General features: G+C 38.6%; 1 protein-coding gene across 1 annotated transcript in view; it reads right to left on the reverse strand.

Annotated features, from left to right (window-relative positions):
- LOC108716400 (1-phosphatidylinositol 4,5-bisphosphate phosphodiesterase beta-1) overlaps window positions 1-22483 on the reverse strand; it is a 296085-nt gene that overhangs the window by 219663 nt on the left and 53939 nt on the right. The window lies entirely within an intron of this gene.

Raw genomic sequence — 22483 nt, forward strand, 5'->3', positions numbered from 1 at the left:
AGTGGTTTATAAACTGTGGAGCTGGATGGGAAGACTTGGAGCAGTGGCAAGGGGAGCTCAGTCTCGATGCCAGTTGGGGAAAGAATAGAGAAGAATGCCTCCTAAATCCCACACTGAAGGCCGCTATATTGAGATTTGGGATACAGATTGATTTGCTGCCCTAGATAGTCTTGGAACCATGACCCATTAACTAATAAACCAGTTGTTCTATATTTGAAACCTTGTTATGTGCTAACAGGGACCCCAGCCCAAGGTTGGACCTCCAAGGGGGGCTTTATCTGAAAAGGTCTATCAACCATATTCTCATTATGTTCCGTGGGTTTCCTCTAAGTACTCAAGTTTCCTTCCACACTTAATCACATACTGTAACTGTAATATATTTAGTAGCTATTGAAAACAAAACCCTAAGCTGTGTGAGAACCTTATAATGAACCCCAAGTTCTACCGCTGATCAGTAGAGAAACCAAGCCAAAGTTTTTTAAAGCTGGAGTGAAGAAGAGGCTTTGTAGCCCCACCAATGAAAAGTATGTGAGCTAAGAAGAGCGAGCAGAAAGCCCTGTCACTGTGTAGTATTTCTCTCCTTCTTCCAGATCTGAACCCATCTTGTAAATTTACAAACATATTTGCATAAACATGGGGTTCAGGTAGAACTTGCTGATTCATAAAACAATTACTAATGAGACATTTAAGGCAGTGAGTAAGAGTCACCAACCAGCAGACTCCTGCTTCATGCTCTAAGTTATTTCATCTTTGTAGGTCTGCTCCAAAAAATTGGGAAACCATGGCGTAAAGCAGTGATCTTCCACCTCTTGCCATTGTTAACTCAAACCATCACGTCTTCTGCCATTGGGATGTTGCTGGGAGTTTCAGTCCAACACTTGGAGAACAGTTTAGGTTTAGGATGGAGACGTTTATTGGAGCGGCATTACGTTTCTATGAAGCACTTTCATTCTCTGGAGCTCCGCCGCTATTGTCATCCTACAGATGCTTAGGATAATTATAGCTCTTATTAAAAGAAAATCAACTCAAAGCACATTTTCAAACAAGGCACTAACAAACCACAGGAATATTTTTAGACTTAGGCTAAAACGGATTATATTGCATAAACGACACATAGAAATTCTCCTACTTGTGAGTTCAACAGCTGGCAACATTTAAATAATGTCTTATTATTATTATTATGTATGGATGGAATGAGCCCTGTTACATTAGCACAGCTGTAAGCTAAGAATGCTGGGAGAGTGTTAGAGTAAATTAGAGTCAGCACCCTCCGACAAGCACTGTTAGTTGGTCACAAATTGGGCATCAGTGAGGGACATCCAATGGGTGAGCTGGGCTGAATATCATTATTATATTTTATCCTTGGCCCTGGGCTCTCTCTGTGCAAAACCAACTCTGATTAGCTCTCCTGGTTAGAAATAAGCCAAAGACCTACCCAATTGTGTTTTTCTTGACACTTATGGCCAGCTCGAGAACACTTTCCTATAAATAACTTCCCATTGAAGCATCTTTCAGACATTGAATTTCACTAGAAGAAAAGTCAACAAATAAACATGAAATGTTAAGGGTTTTTGGAAAGATGAAGGGAATTCGCACTGAATCCAGAGGTTTTCACATTTGGTGCTTGTGAATCTGCACTTTAACAGCAATGGCCCATGGCAAGATTTTGGATGTTTTAACCAACCACATCGGTTACATAGCGGGCCTCAAACTGGTGGACATTGGCACCAAAGAGGATCGACTGTGATTGACAGGTGCTTGTGGGGCCATTAAAGAGAATGAGAAATTTGCAGGAGCAAAACCCTTGTGGGGAAACATGTTGATCAGGAATATAAAGCTTGTCATGGGAGCTTGGAAACAATACACGTCTTGCCTGAGACATAATGAGCTTTTACTGTATCTATGTATTGCCTTAGTGGAGTCTATTGATGACATATCCACATCAAACATGGCACGTGTATATACATAGAGAAACAGAAGCGTTTGTAATTGGATCTGTGGATATATCTTCACATTCAAACATATACTGTATACTTCAGTTTTTCCAATCAAGAAGCTCAAAGCATCCTTGCAACAATAAAACTAACTAGCTCTTGATATAGTAGGTAGATGAGCTTTTTAATCTTCTTAATGCCCTATGGAAATGCCACGTATTGCTCAGCAACTCAATGGCAGTAATGAGATTGACTTAATTAAATGGATTCTTCATTGTTGTCTACTCTCATCTTCCATTTAAACAAGGGGATTATTCTGCACACGTTCACTAGTATTCAAAGTGCCTTTCTAACGTTACACTTAAATATATATATATATAGAGAGAGAGAGAGACAGAGAGAGAGAGAGAGAGACAGAGAGCATGTCTCAGGAACTATTAATAAAAGCCTAAATACTTAGGGGTGCAAGTGTACATACACTTAAGAATCCCCTGTGCTTAGGGTTGCTACCTTGACTTAAAAAAAATTAACGGCCGGTGGGGAGCGGGCACAAAAAGGGGGCGGACCATGACACAACAAGGGGCGAGGCTATGTAGTGTGCCACAAAAGGGGGCGGAGCAACATTGCAGCAATGTCAAGAACACTACCCAAAAAAAAGGTAAGTTCTGCGTGAATTGGGGGAAGGCCGAGGGTTTTTTTTAAAGGGTATTACAAATTACGGGGACTGCATTGCCGGTTAATTTGTAATACCGGCCCCCGGCCTTGGCAGGTGTTTTACGGGCTAGGCCGGTAAAATACCGGCCGGGTAGCAACCCTACCTGTGCCCCAGGGTGAGCAGTGCTTGAACTTGAGGTGATGTAATAACAGGTGAGAACCCTGCTACTAGCATAGTAACCAAAGCAACCAATCAGGAGTAGGCATTTACGCACATATGGCTGATTGCTATTGGTTATTAGGTTTGGGCAAATTGAGTGTCTTTAATTATATCACCCTCTGTATTTTTATTGGAGAGACCCATAAATCCTCTCCAGTTGGTTGGCGTCTGTGTTACAAATGAGGGATGGGCATGTGCTAAATCCCCAGAAGTTGAGTAGGATTCGAGCATTGAAACCCTTAACCAATGACAATTTTGCTCTCACATAGGGACATTGATACTGCAGTTCCCTGTCAGGTCCAGTGACAACTGGTTGCCCATTCACATGGTTCATGGACTGGATCTTCAGAACAGACAATGATTCATGGGTCCTGCTAGGTAAGGCTTTGGGGTAAATGTTTTTTTTTACATATGTTCCCCCTTCTCATTCATAATTAAATATAGAGTGTAAATGATCTATTCCTATAAGAACCGCAGTGATCAATACAACTCATTGTTATACCTTAGGAAGGAGCAAGATATTATGGTAGTGGCTGATGCAAATAGCTATAATGAAACACATTTGTAATCAGCCGTTTGGCCGTGTTTATTCATTTACCGTATTCATTGTTCCTTTTTTTCCCTAAGAACAATGGACTCGTGGTCATTCACTTTTCAGTAATTGGAAAATACAGAACATTCCAAGAACAATTATTTCTGACATTTACCTGTTTTAGTAAAAGTGACTGAAGTCAATTTGGGACAATAGCTGCTCTGTTCCTCTCTTGACTGCACTGAAACCCACACGGGTACAGGATGAAATGGGGAATTGGGGGATCGGATTATTATGGCCCTCCTAATAATGAATACTGTAAAAATGTACATTATTGAGATTACTGGGTCCCAGTGAAATGCAGGTACCAGTACAGGGGGCAGGTCCATAACAGACAGATGAATTGGGTTTTGATGGGTAATGTGCCGGCAGGAACGTGGGAGTCAGAAATAAGAATTAGCCTGGTGCATGTTCATTTACTCAGATGTTACCAGGGTACTAATGATCCAGTTCTGGATGTTTTTAAACCTCGTTCCTATTCGCTTTAAAGGGCAAACATGAAATATGGTCTGAAAAATTGCCAGAGTGGATAATTATCATCACTTGAATGACATTTCTGCATTAGTGGCACTGTAAGGGCACTGACCCTATTACAAGTGACTTCTCCATGCCATCCATGATGATTTGGTTCATCTTCCAGGTCACAGTTGGACTGGGCCGACAAGATACCAGAAAAAAACCCCACCGGGCCCCTGTGACCCAGACCCAACTCCCGCCTTCCCTCCAATGCCTCCAATGTTGCTCCTCAACTTCCCTCCCCCAATTGATACACATGTACAGATAATATGTTAAGTTTGGTGAAATGCAATGAATTATGGGATCACCTGCAGTGAAAATTCCAAGCTTGACCCATATTATATCACAAAATACTCGTGTATAATACGGAGGGGGTGTAAGATAATCACTATAGATAACTGGTCCAGGGGCACATGACCTTCAGCTTAGGGTGAAAAACACAGGAACAGAAATAACACAGGATGGAACTGGTCCAACTCCCTTGAAAACCTTGAGCCGCTGGTTAAATTGTACATCATAAAATAATCACCTTACAAGTGTCCTGCCACCCAGGGGCACATAATTAGTGATGAGCGAATTTGTCCCATTTCGCTCAAAAATTAACGAATTTCTCGTGAAATTCACGAACTGGCAAAAAATTTGCTGAACGCGGATTTTGACGCCCGAGTTAATTCTGTTATTCGCGCCAATTTTTCCACCAGCTTTAAAGTCAATGGGCGTCCAAAGAATGTTGACATGTGACGGTATTGACATGGGCGCCTTTTCCGACGCACGTCCAAAATTGTTTGACGCCAGTGAATTTTTGCGGCAGTTTCGCAAATGTATTTGTCGGCGGTGAAACACATATATTTGCTGCGAATTTGCACCTGCCAAATTTATTCGCCCATTACTACAAATAATCTTAGGCTTGGGCTTGATCCATCTATGACCAATGTAAAATAATGGGGTTTATTGAGCAACCCCACAGGTACAAGAGCTTCACGTCTATCTATGGAACCCCAATACCCTTGAGATTAGTGATGCAAGAAGCACTTTACACAGACTTGTACCTGATTACAAATCCAGCAGGAGGCGCAGAGAGCAGCTGTTTTGGGTAGAAGGGAGCCCTGACTGCACGTGTAAGTGATGCAAGAGATACGGAAGCCTCCTAGGGACACCCACCTACTCCGTGATCTGGGTGGGATCTGGGTGGGGTTCTGCCAAGCACAGGCATTACTGATGCAGCTCTTTGTGCAACATTCTCAGAGTGCAAACGGCTGCAACGGGACAAAGTGCTTTGAATTTAATTGTTTGGACTTTGCACGTTGCCCCATCTTTCATAAGAGATGAAATAATGTTATGTTTGACCTAACAGACTCCTAATCTATGGGACACTTACAAATGGTTTCTGACACCAGGAGCTCACCAAGCGTTTCTCTCTGTGTTTTATGTGTTTCATTTTTTTTTTGTAACTTTTGTTTTAAAAAACGTAAGGTTTGATCTGATCCTGATACACTGATATAAACAAAAGTCCCTGATTCTAGTAGGGCTCAACATAAAAGGTCTGGCTGCCATTAGGGAAGATTACACATATGAACATAGAGATTGATGGTTACACGGAAGAAGTTGAACAGTTCGGGTTTCATCCAGCCTGGTTTGTAGCTGCTCCTTCCAACAAAGTGACCTGTTCCTTGATTGACACAATTGGGCTAAAGCCTCAGAGTTGACAGCCTGAGGTGTTGGAGCCCAGAGGACTAGTCATTTTAGACTTCCCTCATTCCTCAGTATGATGGATGTCAAAAGATACAAACATAATTGGGCAGTCAATCCAAAGACCCTTCAGCTACATCCAAGGATACAACATTAGCACTGCTAAGGCTACACCACAAACATAACATTATAATTCAGTTGCACCATGCACAGAGAAAATAGAATATTTCTGGTTTCCATTAAAAAAAAAAACCAAATACTGAAGATTTCAGACTGATGATAACAGAAAACACTCCAGTGCTAGGATTTATTAATATCAATACAACTTGTGAAACTCATAAAAAGGGGCAAACAAAACATACAAGAAAAACAACTAGTTTTCAAATATGAGACAATGGTAGTTATTCAGCATATATAGAAGTGTATGTCCATAGAATCACGAGTTAACATTGGTTCACGAGATGCTATGTTTAATGTATTTCCACCACTAAGAAGGTTGAAAATTATTTAATTAATTCACTAATGATTAAAGGATATAGAGAACACTAAGGGGCAGATTTATCAAGGGTCGAAGTGAATTCGAGGGAATTTTCAAAGTAAAAAAATTTGAAATTTGAAGTAATTTTTTGGATACTTCGACCATCAAATAGGATACTACGACTTTGAATTTACTTCGAATTCGATTAGAAGTAAAAATAGTTCAAATATTCGACCATTCGATAATCGAAGTCTCTTTAAAAAAAACTTCAACTTCAATATTTCGCCAAATTAAACCTGTCGAAGTGCTGTGTTAGCATATGGGGACCTTCTACGGCATTTTTCTAAGTTTTTTGAAGTCGAAGGATTTAATCGTTCAATCAAACGATTTTACTTTGACCGCAGAATACACAAATTCGATGAGAAAAGTTCAAATTCGATATTCGAATTCGTAGTATTTCAATTCGATGGTCGAATTTCGAAGTATTTTTTAGTTCGAAATTCGACCCTTGATAAATCTGCCACTAAGGGTGTAATTTCAAATTGTAAAAATACTACACTATATAAACTTTCTGTTATCTCCCCCTCTATAAACCTTGGTTTTTGAGGAATACAGCAATTCAATTCTGGAGTGTGTTTTTTGTACGGGCAGAGGCGAGCCTACGTAATTGCTGGACTTGGGGATACTACAGCTCTGGACATTCGAATTTACATTTGGTAGTTATAAAGTAACAGGGACAATATGTTGCACGGGTTCTTTAATCCATAGCAGCCAATCAGAAGTTAGCTTTTACTGCTCCAGTTACAATACTGTATCTGATAGGTTGCTATGGGATACTAGATCTCAACAATCGTTGGCCTTCTTATGACATTATTGTCGCTGGTTTATTTAGGGTTTTGCAGGAATATTTAAAAAAAGAGCATAAGGCTATATCAATGGTAAAACTGAAAATAGAAATAAAAGGTCAAATGTGGCAGATCTGACATAATCTATGGATTTGACGGCTGTCTTTCTAATTTGACTTGGGAGCCATTGAAATCCAAAGCAGTAAATAAACTATAACTTGGCTACTTTGCTCTGTAATCTGCAAGATGACCTCCCTATGGTTGAGAGACGGACTCCTTGAGACTGAAATAAACAAACATGTAAGTGTTCCCATAAAATGTTGGTTTTTAAAAACATTTTTCCCAAACTCTATAATGAAGTTAGGAAAACCGGCCAAGATTGTATTCATAAAAAGAGTTTCTTAAAAAAATGTGCAGTGGTTTCTTCCTCCCATTGTTCTCTGGGTTTAGGATGTGACAGACGTAAATTGAAATACTCAAGGACAAAAATATCCTGGTTTAAGAGTCGCCTTTCCCCGTGTGGATTCTATAAGTCAATACAAAGTTCCAATTTTTTTCAGTTACAAATAAGATCCTCCTTGTAGTTTACTGCCGCTACTATAATAAAAAAAGAGGTTCTTTATTGACTAAACCTTTATCACTATGAATCACTATGGTGGCCTACATCAGGCTGATCAAGTCAACGATTCTAGTAGGACTCAAGAAAGACAAACAGTCTGGCTGCCATTAGGGAAGATTACATGCAAGATAAAGATGCAAAGTTACAATGAAAGTTGCACATGATTTACAGGACACACCTTCTAACAAAGTGAACTACTCACTGATATTGACACAATTGGGCTAAAGTGTGAGTACTGCCAGTCTGGAGGTCTAGGTAACTGTAGTTGCTTCATCAACATGTAATGATACCCGAGGTCCTCTAATAGTTCTACCTCTGTCATGAGAATCACTATCATAGGCCAATCAGATCTTGAGGTCAAAGGAGGCACAATGAGGAACTTTGGAGGACATTGAACAGATCTTTCAAACCCAAACAGGCTTTCACCACCAGAGTTGTGGGATGACACAGATTATTCTACAGGTACAATAAACCAAACTGGCACTGACAGTGATGCTGTTACACCCCATTGTGAACTTGATATTGTAAGCTTGATATGAACATGCATCATTTGTATGTTTAAGGTAAGTCAACTGACAACAGGACATCAGTAAAGTCTGGTCACACCAATGTCAGCGGCACAATGGTTTCTACTATTTGGAGAAAAAGCCGTGCCAATGAGGAGTTCCGGTGGGAAAATCTATGTTGGGATGAAAGGTGCCATTTGAGGTCAGAATCTGACCTGAAGGAGTCTACGGCAAATAAGGGAGACTACTGGGTTTTCAGAAAGCTACCGACAAGGCAAGTCCAACCCCAAACCAAACAAAAATACAAAACAAAGTATGCAAAAAAAAACACTTTTAATTTTTTATTAGTTCTGTAAATGTAGGAATCACTTGAGAAACATCAGCATCAAGACAGGATTTCTAGTAGTTACAGAATAGCATATTATTAAACCTTCAGGCAGACAATTTGTCTATCATCAACAACAAAACACTTCACAATCAAAAGAACAATTTGTTATCATATTGTTTCTTCCTCTTCCCTTTCTGAGTTTATACATTGTGCAAAGAACCTGGGCTTGGGGGGGGGGGGGGATAGTGAGTGATACTGTATATACAGTACAGACAATGTAGTGTGGACCTCTTCTTCTTCTTAGGTGGTGGGGGATATCTAGTATCTAGACTGGGTCAATGTTCAGCCATGGCACCCATATTTCATCAAACACAGTCTGCGGCTCAGCAAATGTATCCATTGTGAATATGGGGGGAGTCAGAGTTCCCTTTTATTCTTTTTCATCCTATTGGCAGGACTAGGATTAGGGGATGATGGAAGGACTCATCCTCCAGTGTTTAGCCTTCCCATGTTCATAAGAATGGCAGCAAATACGTAAGTGACATTGTTTTGGAGTCAGGAAGGAATTTTTTCCCTCTGAGGCAAATTGGAGAAGCTCCAGATGGGTTTTTTGCCTTCCTCTGGATCAACTGGCATTTAGGAAGAAATAATAATTAAAAAAAAAAAAAAAGGTTGAACTTGGTGGACGTGTGTCTTTTTTCAACCTAATTTACTATGTTCCTATGTTTGGAATGAAATCTTCTGAAGGTGGCCTTGCTCTCCTGAAACACAACAACTAGGGATGCACCGTATCCAGGATTCGGTTCGGGATTCGGGCAGGATTCGGCCTTTTTCAGCAGGATTCGGCCGAATCCTTCTGCCCAGCCGAACTAAATCCGAATTTGCATATGCAAATTAGGGGCGGGAGGGAAATTGCATGACTTTTTGTCAGAAAACAAGGAAGTAAAAATGTTTTCCCCTTCCCACCCCTAATTTGCATATGCAAATTAGGGTTCGGATTCGGTTCGGTATTCGGCCGAATCTTTCACAAAGGATTCGGGGGTTCGGCCGAATCCAAAAAAGTGGATTCGGTGCATCCCTAACAACAACCCACTTCCCATTGACATCTGTAGGGATAAAGCTAAACCAAAACATCTGAGATGACCCCAGTATTAGGAGTCTTCAACACACCAGTAGTAAATTGTTTGCATTAATAACTGTAACCAATAATACTACACTGAGGGACTTTGTGCTCCCTATTTATTCTCATCACATGGAATAACAAACTGCCAACTGAGATATGTGGCAGCACCTGGAGTTGGAGAGAAAGTGTAATTATACCAGTGTTATTCCAGCAGGCGGAATTCGGGAGCCAAGAAATACACTGGCAGTCGTGTGCCCAGGGTTCCCGGGTTGTTTGAGCAAAAGCACCGAATTGTTAAACATGATTTAACCTACAATATAAACTTTTGTGTAAAAATGAAATTAATGTTTCTGAACAAAAACAGTGGAAACAAAAAGAGCCTGGGTTTTAAATAGCTGCTGTCTTTATAGTAAAAAATAGATCTAATAAAACATAACAGTAATTATATGTTAGTACTCGGGACATGCTAATGGTCAAATATTTAGACTGGAACCAGTGCCAAAGCTTATAGGGATATGACTTTATAAGGAGCCGAAAAAGACTGCTCCTTGTTTGCTTAGAATGGGGCCAAACGTCTCCTCTAAAAGACTCTGCCAAAAAAATGTCAGCAGCAGAGACAATTATTTGCTTCATTAGAGCTTCACCACCAAGACCACAAATGGGACAATATTGACTTGGCTATTCAGCAGGCTACTGGCCGACCCACTGAGACAGAATTAAGGCCTGGGTCAGTGACTACAATGATGCGAAAAATCAGAAATGTTTATCATCTGACCATTAAGTGACATCATGGGACAAGACTAATACTTATGATCCAGGATTCCCAAAGGGAAACTCATACCACTTTATTGGCCTTCATCAGGGTCAGAACTAGGGGTCGGCACATGAGGCACTTGTGGGTGAGTGGATTGTCAGGGCAGTGTAGAGTGGGGGGGGGATTGGAGAAAGAGCAGAAAGGGGGAGTGAACAGTGGGGGTGCCATGTGGACCCAATGGTGGATTGGGGTGGGGATGGTTGAGCGAGAAGAGGAGCGGGGGTTGTGCAGGCCACTACTTATTGACCCATCTCTGCTCTTCATGATCACTTTTGTATGTTTTTTTGAATTACAATATATAAGAATTTCTGACTATTCTCAGCTTGTAACTGGAAATTCTATCAGGCACTGACCCCGGCATTCAATAAACAGATCAACTGAAAGGTTTAGATATTATTTTTTATTGCTTTTCTTTCATTTGAGGCCCCCTCCTGTCCATCTTCCATTCTGACGTCTTCTAAGCATTCTGCTTCCTCGGGTATGTCACCCATAGCAACCAGATGGCAGTTGAAATTCCAAGAATTTCAAATAAAATTACAAAAATGAACACTATTAAGGCAAAGAATTAAGTAGGGGATAGGTTCAAACAAACCCATGAAATATATAAATATTATTTATATTATATATACATTTTTGCCAGGTCTTTAGAGGCTGAAAAGTTTGCAAGTCATAGGGGAAAGGAACTAAGGGCACTTTCCAAAGGTTTGTTCTATATTTATGAGCAGACATATTTGGCTTATGAGTGGTGTGTTTATAGCTCCAGCATACCTCCCAACATTTTGGAAGTAATATAGTAGTATATAGCGCAGCAATTTTTTTTGACCACACCACTTTCTGTGGCCACACCCCCTAATTACCATGTTTGTTTTACAAAATTTGGCAGGTTATGAAAGTTTGAAAATATTTCTCCTTATCTAAACTGTGTTTTTGTGTCTCAAAATTGTTACAAAGTATCTTATTTGCACCTGTTAGCTGTTCTGGGCTCTCTGCTAAAAGCCAATTAAGTGAGAAACTTTGTTTCTTTTTCTGGCTGTTCAGTGCAGAGAAAAGAGGGACTTTCCAGTACAAATGAGGGACTGCGGGTTGAGCTGTCAAAAGAGGGACTGTCCCTCCGAAAAAGGGACAGTTGGGAGGTGTGCTCCAGTGTACAGGCCTAATGTAAATGATTTGTTAGGAAAGTAGATAATAAGTTTGTGTGTGTGAATGAGGCCGGTTGGACGCAGAATAATATAAATAAATAAATCCATGTCTGTCACTTTCATTCAGTTGCTGAGACTGTAGCAGAACATCACGTGACACAGAGGGAACACACGTGTGAATAAAAGGGACAGAGATATTGTGGGCACACGTGTGGGAAAGGAGAAAATCATTTGTGAAGGCGCCAGATGGAGCAGCAGCTGATTCTCAATAGTAAAGTCATCGGTACATTGGCACCGGCCCAATAACGTGATCAATTCCTAGAAAGCGATGAACAGGAGTTGTTTCACAAATTCCATTTTTTTCCCTTTGTGATATTTCTATGTCATTTGACTGGAAATATTCAATGAAAGCAAGGCCTCCAATGTCTGTGGCCTCCAGTGTCTGTGGCCTCCAATGTCTGTGGCCTCCAATGTCTGTGGCCTCCAGTGTCTGTGGTCTCCAATGTCTGTGGCCTCCAATGTCTGTGGTCTCCTTACTGCCTCCAATCTGCTATGTTTTATCAATGACACCAACGACAGTTATAACATTTACTTGTACCCGTATACATACTCCTTGCACTTGTGACTACCTGCACCCAACTGGGCATGGCCAGGCTACGTGAATTCAAACTGTCATTATCACCCGCCTCCAAGTGGCGTGTGTGTGTATGTGTGTGTGTTTGTGTGTTTGTGCCAAGCAAGTGGCACTATGACACAAGTGATGCCAAAGTCACACTCCATTGCAACTTGCAGATTATTTATCAAATGAGCAGATTAGTGCATTGGGTGCAACAAGAAGTACACTACAAAATAATCCAGATTAATGCATGCCTATTTACTTAGTATTTACCCTAGGAGTAATAACAAGAAAGCAATGGCACTAGTCATAGGGACTGTCTCCAATTAAACAAATTGGGGTGCAGACCATTAAGCCCGACATACATGACTTTTGAGCCTTTTAACTTACATTGCAGAGTCATCCTCAGTACAGGTATGGGAAATGTTTCTTGTTCACCTTTGAGTTAACTGTTAGTAGAATGTACAGAGGGATATTCTGAGACAATTTGCAATTGTTTTTTTTTTTATTATTTGTGGTTTTTGACTTATTTAGCTTTTTACTCAGCAGCTCTAGAGTTTGTAATTTCAGCCATCTGGTTACTAGGGTCCAAATTCCCCTAGCAACCATGCACTGATTTGAATAAGAGACTGGAATATGACTAGGAAAGGCTTGAATAGAAAGAGGAGGAATAAAAAGTAACAATAACAATACATTTGTAGCCTTACAGAGCATTTGTTTTTTTAAATGGGGTCAGTGACCCATATTTGAAAGCTGGAAACAGTCAGAAGAAGAAGACAAACTATAAAAAAAAGTTAAGTTAAAGGTGAAGCACACATTTAATAAAGCAGCACAAAAGAGCATTTTTCTCAGCACATTACTGATATAGTCAGAGGAGTAGAACGTAATATTACACAATATACAGCCCCGGGAAAGAGTAAGGTCTGATTATAATAATAACAACGATGTTATTCTAGGAAAGGGCAGATCAGACAGGTTTGTACAGGTGAAACAATGTGCAAGAGAAGAGGCTTTGCTTGTGTTTATGTGTCAAAATAAACAGAATATCCAAGAGTTTGACACTTGAGTCTGAATGTCTCTTCAGCTCGGCAGTGAATGGAAAGCGCGTGTGTAATAATAATAATAATATGAGACTTTATTTCTCACTGACGTAACCATGATACCAGCGCAACATGAGGGATCCAGGAGCTGCACAATCAATTAGTCTTCAGCCCCATGCAAGTGACGTATCATCTATATAACATATAATTCAGCCAATAATAATCACCTGTACTCAATGGACACAACATTGTGAATACGTTCAAGGCAATTGTGTCTCTTTAGCTTTTATCCACAATGTGCCCCCCCAGCTGCTCTGATGAATTACAAGGAATATATAATATATAGGTGTGAATACACAAGCAGAACAGGCAAAACAACAACATTGACACAGACACACAGCAATACTGTTATTCAATACACAGAGTCCAGGGCTAAACTTTGACTTAAAGGGAACTCCACAAAAACATAACGTAAGCTTTTTGAAAAGTAAACACTATTCCAAGCAACTTTGCAATATACATCAATTAAAAAATATACAGACTTTTCATGATTTTTAATGGTTTGGAACAGTTCCCTAAGCCCAGCCCCCTGCTCTCCTGCTGATCTGTCTGACTACTTTGCTGAGCTGTCTGACTACTGTTCTTTATATCAACAGCCATCTGTCCTCAGCCTGCATCCTCCAAACCCCACAATTCCCTGCTCATGTGATTTCAATAAGGAACATCCCAGTGCAATGCATTGTGGGTAATGTATTGTGAAGTATGGGAATCATTCACGACAGCAGGTTAACTGCAATTATGCTGTTTATTGTGTCACCACACGACATGTTTCAGACCTATTGGCCCTTTTTCACTTGAAAAAGGGCCAATAGGTCTGAAACATGTCGTGTGGTGACACAATAAACAGCATAATTGCAGTTAACCTGCTGTCGTGAATGATTCCCATACTTCACAATACATTGGATATATACAGGGTGCCAGAGACGGAGCATCCAGGGAACCATCACAAGAAGTAAGGCATAATCACTAATCAGTGTAAAACCCTCTGTTATAGGCATTGTGGGTTGTGTAGTTCCTGCATGTTGTCTGTAAGTACAATGTGTAACATCAGTGTTTAGTCCCTCCTTCCCTGCCAGGATTTCAAATGATGCAGAACAAGAAGAAATGTTACACAGCTGGATTTCAGCATAGAAAATGCCATTTATTCAGACTTTTTGAAGAAACAGGTAACTGTGTTGGGAATATTAGGGGTTTCTGTGTTATGTGGGGCCTCTTTATCAAATTCTGGTTTGGAAGCCGGAGTTCCCCTTTAATGAAGAATCCCTTCAAAAGACAAATGAAGCCCCAGATTTAACCACAGATATAACCACAGATATAACCACAGATATAACCACAGATATAACCAGTGTCCCTATGCTGTTTGAGAGCACGACTAACCCAAAATCCCGTTTTTGTAGCATAAAATCAGTCCTGGGAAGGAATGGGCGCTGGAATCCACTCAGCACAATCGGATGATCTGAACTGAAACAGGTACAAATGTCTAAGTGCTGCCCAGAATCCTATCATCATTTATTCATCATCCTTCCTACAGACAATGGACTGGCTCACTCACATTAGTCTCACCAGAGCTTACATTCTAATGAAATCTGCACAGGAGCTTGCACTTTATTCAGAGGACAACTGTGTCCTATTTAGCTGACACCCAAGCAGTTAAGTGAATAAACACGAGAGACACAATGGTTCGGACAATGTCTATTACGTTGGTGCAGTAAAGTGACCCAGGCATTGCTGCAAATAATCCAGTGACGGGTACAGAGAACGTCCAATCAGGAGCTCTGCCTGCAGCTCCCACATTCCTTGTAACTGGGGCAAATATATAAAAACAGGGGAAACTGCTGCAAATACACAGACCTGTTCTCTCTCCTACTGATCATTATTATTGCCCTGAATCAATAACAACAGACACATAACAAATGTGTTGCCCCAGGATTATTCACAACGATGAGTCTGAGCACAAATGTGTGACGGAGCAGGAGGATGGACAGAGTCTTATTGATTTGTTTTATTCTCAACAATTCAGAAGAAGGGCCCCAGAGACTTGCAGCCCTCCAGCCCTGCAACAATTACACCTGCCCCCCCCCCCCCCCCCCCAAGAGCTTCTCCAATGAAACGAGTGAAGCCTAAAATAATGAATAGTAATTATCTGTGACCAATGATAAATCGGTATAATTGTGACAATACAAAACCATCTTGACAATGAAATGAGCAAAGTGCAATCTCTTTCATCTCGTGGTAATAACAAAGCAAATGGCATTAAACAATAACAGTCACATAGTGAAATTGTAACTTGGGGTGAGACAACTAATGTCTATTTGTAGGATTTAGTGAGTAGAGAAGGGTCTCCCCGTTTTCCTATGACTGGCCAAGGCTTCATTGCTCAGAGGTCCAAGGAAACTGCCTCCAATTATCTCTGCAACTCACAAGCTCTTTAATCCCCACTGAGAAATGTCACGTCTGTTATACAAAGTATTTTGGAAGCAAAAACCTCCATGTTGTGGTCTGGCATCAAGATCTTGGAATAATTAAATCCATGGATTATTAAAAGCTTGGAAACAAATGTTACAGTGTATGGCTTATTACAAAGGAATAAATTATCCTCACAAACGAGACTTACAACACACTGGTATAACTCACTGTATACACTGTACAACACACTGTTATAACTTACTGTACAACACACTGTATACCTTACTGTAACAACAACACTGTATAACTTACTGATATATATCAACTCACTGTATAAACTTACGTATAAGCTTAGGCTGTATCAACAGCCACTGGTATAACTGCACTGTACAACACACTGTACAACACACTGTATAACTTACGTGTACAACACACTGTATAGACTTACATGGTATCAACACACTTGTAACTACTGATACAACACACTGTTATAACTTACTGTAACTAGTTCTGTATAACTTAACTGTAACAACACACTGTATAAACTTACCTGACTGTACAAACTGTGACAACTCACACACTGTATAACTACTGTACAACACACTGATAACTTACTGACACACACTACTGTACAACAACTGTAACTACTGTAAACCACTGTATAACTACTACACGTATAACTTACTGTACAAACACTGACTGTACAAACACACGTGATAACTTACTGTACAACACACTGTATAACACTGACAACACACTGTATAACTACTGCTACTGCTACAAACTTCACTGTTACAACTGTACAAACACACTGTATAACTTACTGTACAACACACTGTATAACTTACTGTACAACACATGTATAACTTACTGTACAAACGCTATAACTACTGACAACACACTGCACTTACTGTACAACAACCACTGTATAACTTACTGTACAACCAACCATGTATAACTTTACTGTAAACAAACACACTAACTTACTGTACAACACACTTATAAACTTACTGTACAACACACTGATAACTTACTGTACAACACACTGTACAACTCACTGAACAACACACTGTACAACTCACTGTATAACTTACTGCTATAACTACTGTACAACACACTGGATAACTTACTGTAAACACACTGTATAACTTACTGTACAAACACACTGTATAACTTACTGTACAACACATGTATAACTTACTGGTACAACTCACTGTATAACTTACTGTACAACACACTGTATAAACTTACTGTACAACCACACTGTTTAACTTACTGTACAACACACTGTATTACTGTACAACACACTGTATAATACACTTACTGTATAAACACACTGTATAACTTATGTAACAACACACTTGTAAAGCTTACTGTACAAAACACACTGTATAACTTACGTACTGTATAACAACACACTGTATACTTACTGTACAACACTGTATAACACACTGTACAACACCACTGTATAACTTACTGGTATAACACATTGTAACTAACGTTACACTGCCAAATCCCCCCCAAAACCCCCTTTTTGTTTATAACACACTGTACAACACACTGTATAACTTTACTATACAACACACTGTATAACACACTGTTACAACCACACTTGTATAACTTACTGTACAACACACTGTATAACTTACTATACTAGACACCACTGTATAACACACTGGTACAAACACTGTATAACTTACTGTACAACACACTGTATAACTTACTGTACAACACACTGTATAAACTTACTTGTACAACACACTGTACAACACACTGTATAAACACATGTACAACACACTGTATTAACTTACTGTACAACACACTGTATAACTTACTGTACAACACACTGTATAACTTACTGTATAACACACTGTACAACACACTGTATAACTTACTGTACAACACACTGTATAACTTACTGTACAACACACTGTATAACTTACTGTACAACACACTGTACAACACACTGTATAACACATGGTACAACCACACTGTATAACTTACTGTACACACACACTGTAAACTTACTGTACAACACACTGTATAACTTACTGTACAACACACTGTACAACACACTGTATAACAACTGTACAACACACTGTATAACTTTACTGCACAACACCACTGTAAACTTACTGTACAACACACTGTAACACACTGTACAACACACTGTATAAACTTACTGTACAACACACTGTATAACTTACTGTACAACACACTGTATAACTTACTGTACAACACACTGTATAACTTACTGTACAACACACTGTATAACTTACTGTTACACTGTACAACACACTGTGATAACTTACTGTAAACACACTGTAACAACTGTATACTTACTGTACAACACACTGTATACAACTGTATAACTTACTGTACAACACACTGTATTAACTACGTACAACACACTGTATAACTTACTGTACAACACACTGTACTGTACAACACACTGTATAACTGTACAACACACTGCTATAACTTACTGTACAACACACTGTATAACTTACTGTGTACAACACACTGTATAACACTGTACAACACACTGTATAAACTTACTGTACAACCACACTGTTATAAACTTAAAACACACTGTATAACACCACTGTACAACACACTGTATAACTTACTGTACAACACACTGTATAACTTACTGTACAACACACTGTAAATTACTGTACAACACATGTATAAATACTGTACAACACACTGTATAACTTACTGTACAAACACTGTATAACTTACTGTAAACACACTGTATAACTTACTGTATAACACCACTGTATAACTTACTGTACACACACTGTACAACACACTGTATTAACTTACTGTAAACACACTGTATAACTTACTGTACAACACACTGTATAACACTGTATAACTTTACTGTACCAAACACACTGTATAACTTACTGTACAACACACTGTATAACTTACTGTACAACCACACTGTATTAACTTACTGTACAACACACTGTATAACTTACTGTACAACACACTGTACAACTCACTGTACAACACACTGTACAACTCACTGTATAACTTACTGTATAACTTACTGTACAACACACTGTATAACTTACTGTATAACACACTGTATAACTTACTGTACAACACACTGTATAACTTACTGTACAACACACTGTATAACTTACTGTACAACACACTGTATAACTTACTGTACAACACACTGTATAACTTACTGTACAACACACTGTATAACTTACTGTACAACACACTGTATAACTTACTGTACAACACACTGTACAACTCACTGTACAACACACTGTACAACTCACTGTATAACTTACTGTACAACACACTGTATAACTTACTGTACAACACACTGTATAACTTACTGTACAACACACTGTATAACTTACTGTACAACACACTGTATAACTTACTGTACAACACACTGTATAACTTACTGTACAACACACTGTATAACTTACTGTACAACACACTGTATAACTTACTGTACAACACACTGTATAACTTACTGTACAACACACTGTATAACTTACTGTACAACACACTGTAAACAACTGTATAACTTACTGTACAACACACTGTATAACTTACTGTACAACCACACTGTATAACTTAGCTGTAATAACTTACTGTACAACACACTGTATAACTTACTGTACAACACACTGTATAACTTACTGTACAACACACTGTATAACTACTGTACAACACACTGTAATAAACTTACTGTACAACTCACTGTATAACTTACTGTACAACACACTGTATAACTTACTGTACAACACACTGTATAACTTACTGTACAACACACTGTATAACTTACTGTACAACACACTGTATAACTTACTGTACAACTCACTGTATAACTTACTGTACAACACACTGTATAACTTACTGTACAACACACTGTATAACTTACTGTACAACACACTGTATAACTTACTGTACAACACACTGTATAACTTACTGGGTATAACTACGCTTACTGAACACTCACTGTATAACTTACTGTACAACACACGTATAAACTTTACTGTTACAACACACTGTATAAATACTGTACAACACACACACTGTGTATAACTTACTGTACAACACACTGTATAACTTACTTTATACAACACAAAACACACTGTATAACACACTGTACAACACACTGTATAACTTACTGTACAACACACTGTATAACTTACTGTATAACACATTGTACAACACACTGTATAACACACTGTACAACACACTGTATAACTTACTGTACAACACACTGTATAACTACTGTTATAAACACACTGTATAACTTATTACAACACACTGTATAACACACTGTACAACACACTGTATAACTTACTGTACAACACACTGTATAACACTACTGTACAACACACTGTATAACTTACTGTACAACACACTGTATAACTTACAACACTGTACAACACACTGTATAACTTACTGTACAACACACTGTATAACTTACTGTACAACACACTGTATAACTTACTGTACAACACACTGTATAACTTTACTGTACAACACACTGTACAACACACTGGTATAACTTACTGTACAACACACTGTATAACTTACTGTTACAACACACTGTATAACTTACTGTACAACACACTGTATAACTACTGTATAACCACACTGTACAACACACTGTATAACTTACTGTACAACACACTGTATAACTTACTGTACAACACACTGTACAACACACTGTACAACACACTGTACAACACACTGTATAACACATTGTACAACACACTGTATAACTTACTGTACAACACACTGTATAACTTACTGTACAACACACTGTATAACACACTGTACAACACACTGTATAACTTACTGTACAACACACTGTATAACTTACTGTACAACACACTGTATAACTTACTGTACAACACACTGTATAACTTACTGTACAACACACTGTACAACACACTGTATAACTTACTGATATAACACACTGTACAACACACTGTATAACTTTACTGTACAACACACTGTATAACTTACTGTATAACTTACTGTACAACACACTGTATAACTTACTGTACAACACACTGTATACTTACTGTATAACACACTGTACAACACACTTGTATAACACACTGTACAACACACTGTTATAACTACTACTTACCAACACACTGTATAACACAGTACAACACACTGTATACTTATGACAACACACTGTACTACACACTGTATAATACACACACTGTACAACACACTGTATAACTTACTATACAACACACTGTATAACTTACTGTACAACACACTGTATAACTTACTGTATAACTTACTGTACAACACACTGTATAACTTACTGTACAACACACTGTATAACTTACTGTACAACACACTGTACAACTCACTGTACAACACACTGTACAACTCACTGTATAACTTACTGTATAACTTACTGTACAACACACTGTATAACTTACTGTACAACACACTGTATAACTTACTGTACAACACACTGTATAACTTACTGTACAACACACTGTATAACTTACTGTACAACAACTGTATAACTTTGTACAACACACTGTATAACTACTTAACTGTACAACACACTGTAACTTACTGTACAACACACGTACACTGTATAACTACTGTACAACACACTGTATAACTTACTGTACAACACACTGTTATAACTTACTGTACTTACGTACAACACACACTGTACAACATACTGTATAACTTACTGGTACAACACACTGTATAAACTTACTGTACAACACACTGTATAACTTACTTACAAACACACTGTATAACTTACTGTAAACACACTGTACAACTCACTGTACAACACACTGTACAACTCACTGTATAACTTACTGTATAACTTTACTGTACAACAACTGTATTACTGTACACACTGTATAACTACTGTATAACTTACTGTACAAACACACTGTACTGATAAACTTACTGTACAAACACACTGTATAACTAACTGATACTTACTGTACAACACACTGTATAACTTACTGTACAACACACTGATAACTTACTGTATAACTTACACATGTAAACTTACTGTACAACACACTGTATAACTTACTGTACAACACACTGTAAACTTACTACAACACCACTGTATAACTTACTATACAAACACACTGTATAACTACTGTATACACTGTACAACACACTGTATAACACACTGTACAACACACTGTATAACTTACTGTACAACACACTGTATAACTTACTATACAACACACTGTATAACACACTGTACAACACACTGTATAACTTACTGTACAACACACTGTATAACTTACTGTACAACACACTGTATAACTTACTGTACAACACACTGTACAACACACTGTATAACACATTGTACAACACACTGTATAACTTACTGTACAACACACTGTATAACTTACTGTACAACACACTGTATAACTTACTGTATAACACACTGTACAACACACTGTATAACTTACTGTACAACACACTGTATAACTTACTGTACAACACACTGTATAACTTACTGTACAACACACTGTACAACACACTGTATAACACATTGTACAACACACTGTATAACTTACTGTACAACACACTGTATAACTTACTGTACAACACACTGTATAACTTACTGTACAACACACTGTACAACACACTGTATAACACATTGTACAACACACTGTATAACTTACTGTACAACACACTGTATAACTTACTGTACAACACACTGTATAACACACTGTACAACACACTGTATAACTTACTGTACAACACACTGTATAACTTACTGTACAACACACTGTATAACTTACTGTACAACACACTGTATAACTTACTGTACAACACACTGTATAACTTACTGTACAACACACTGTACAACACACTGTATAACTTACTGTATAACACACTGTACAAC

Source organism: Xenopus laevis, chromosome 5L, assembly GCF_017654675.1.
Source record: "Xenopus laevis strain J_2021 chromosome 5L, Xenopus_laevis_v10.1, whole genome shotgun sequence".
Lineage (NCBI taxonomy): Eukaryota > Metazoa > Chordata > Amphibia > Anura > Pipidae > Xenopus > Xenopus laevis.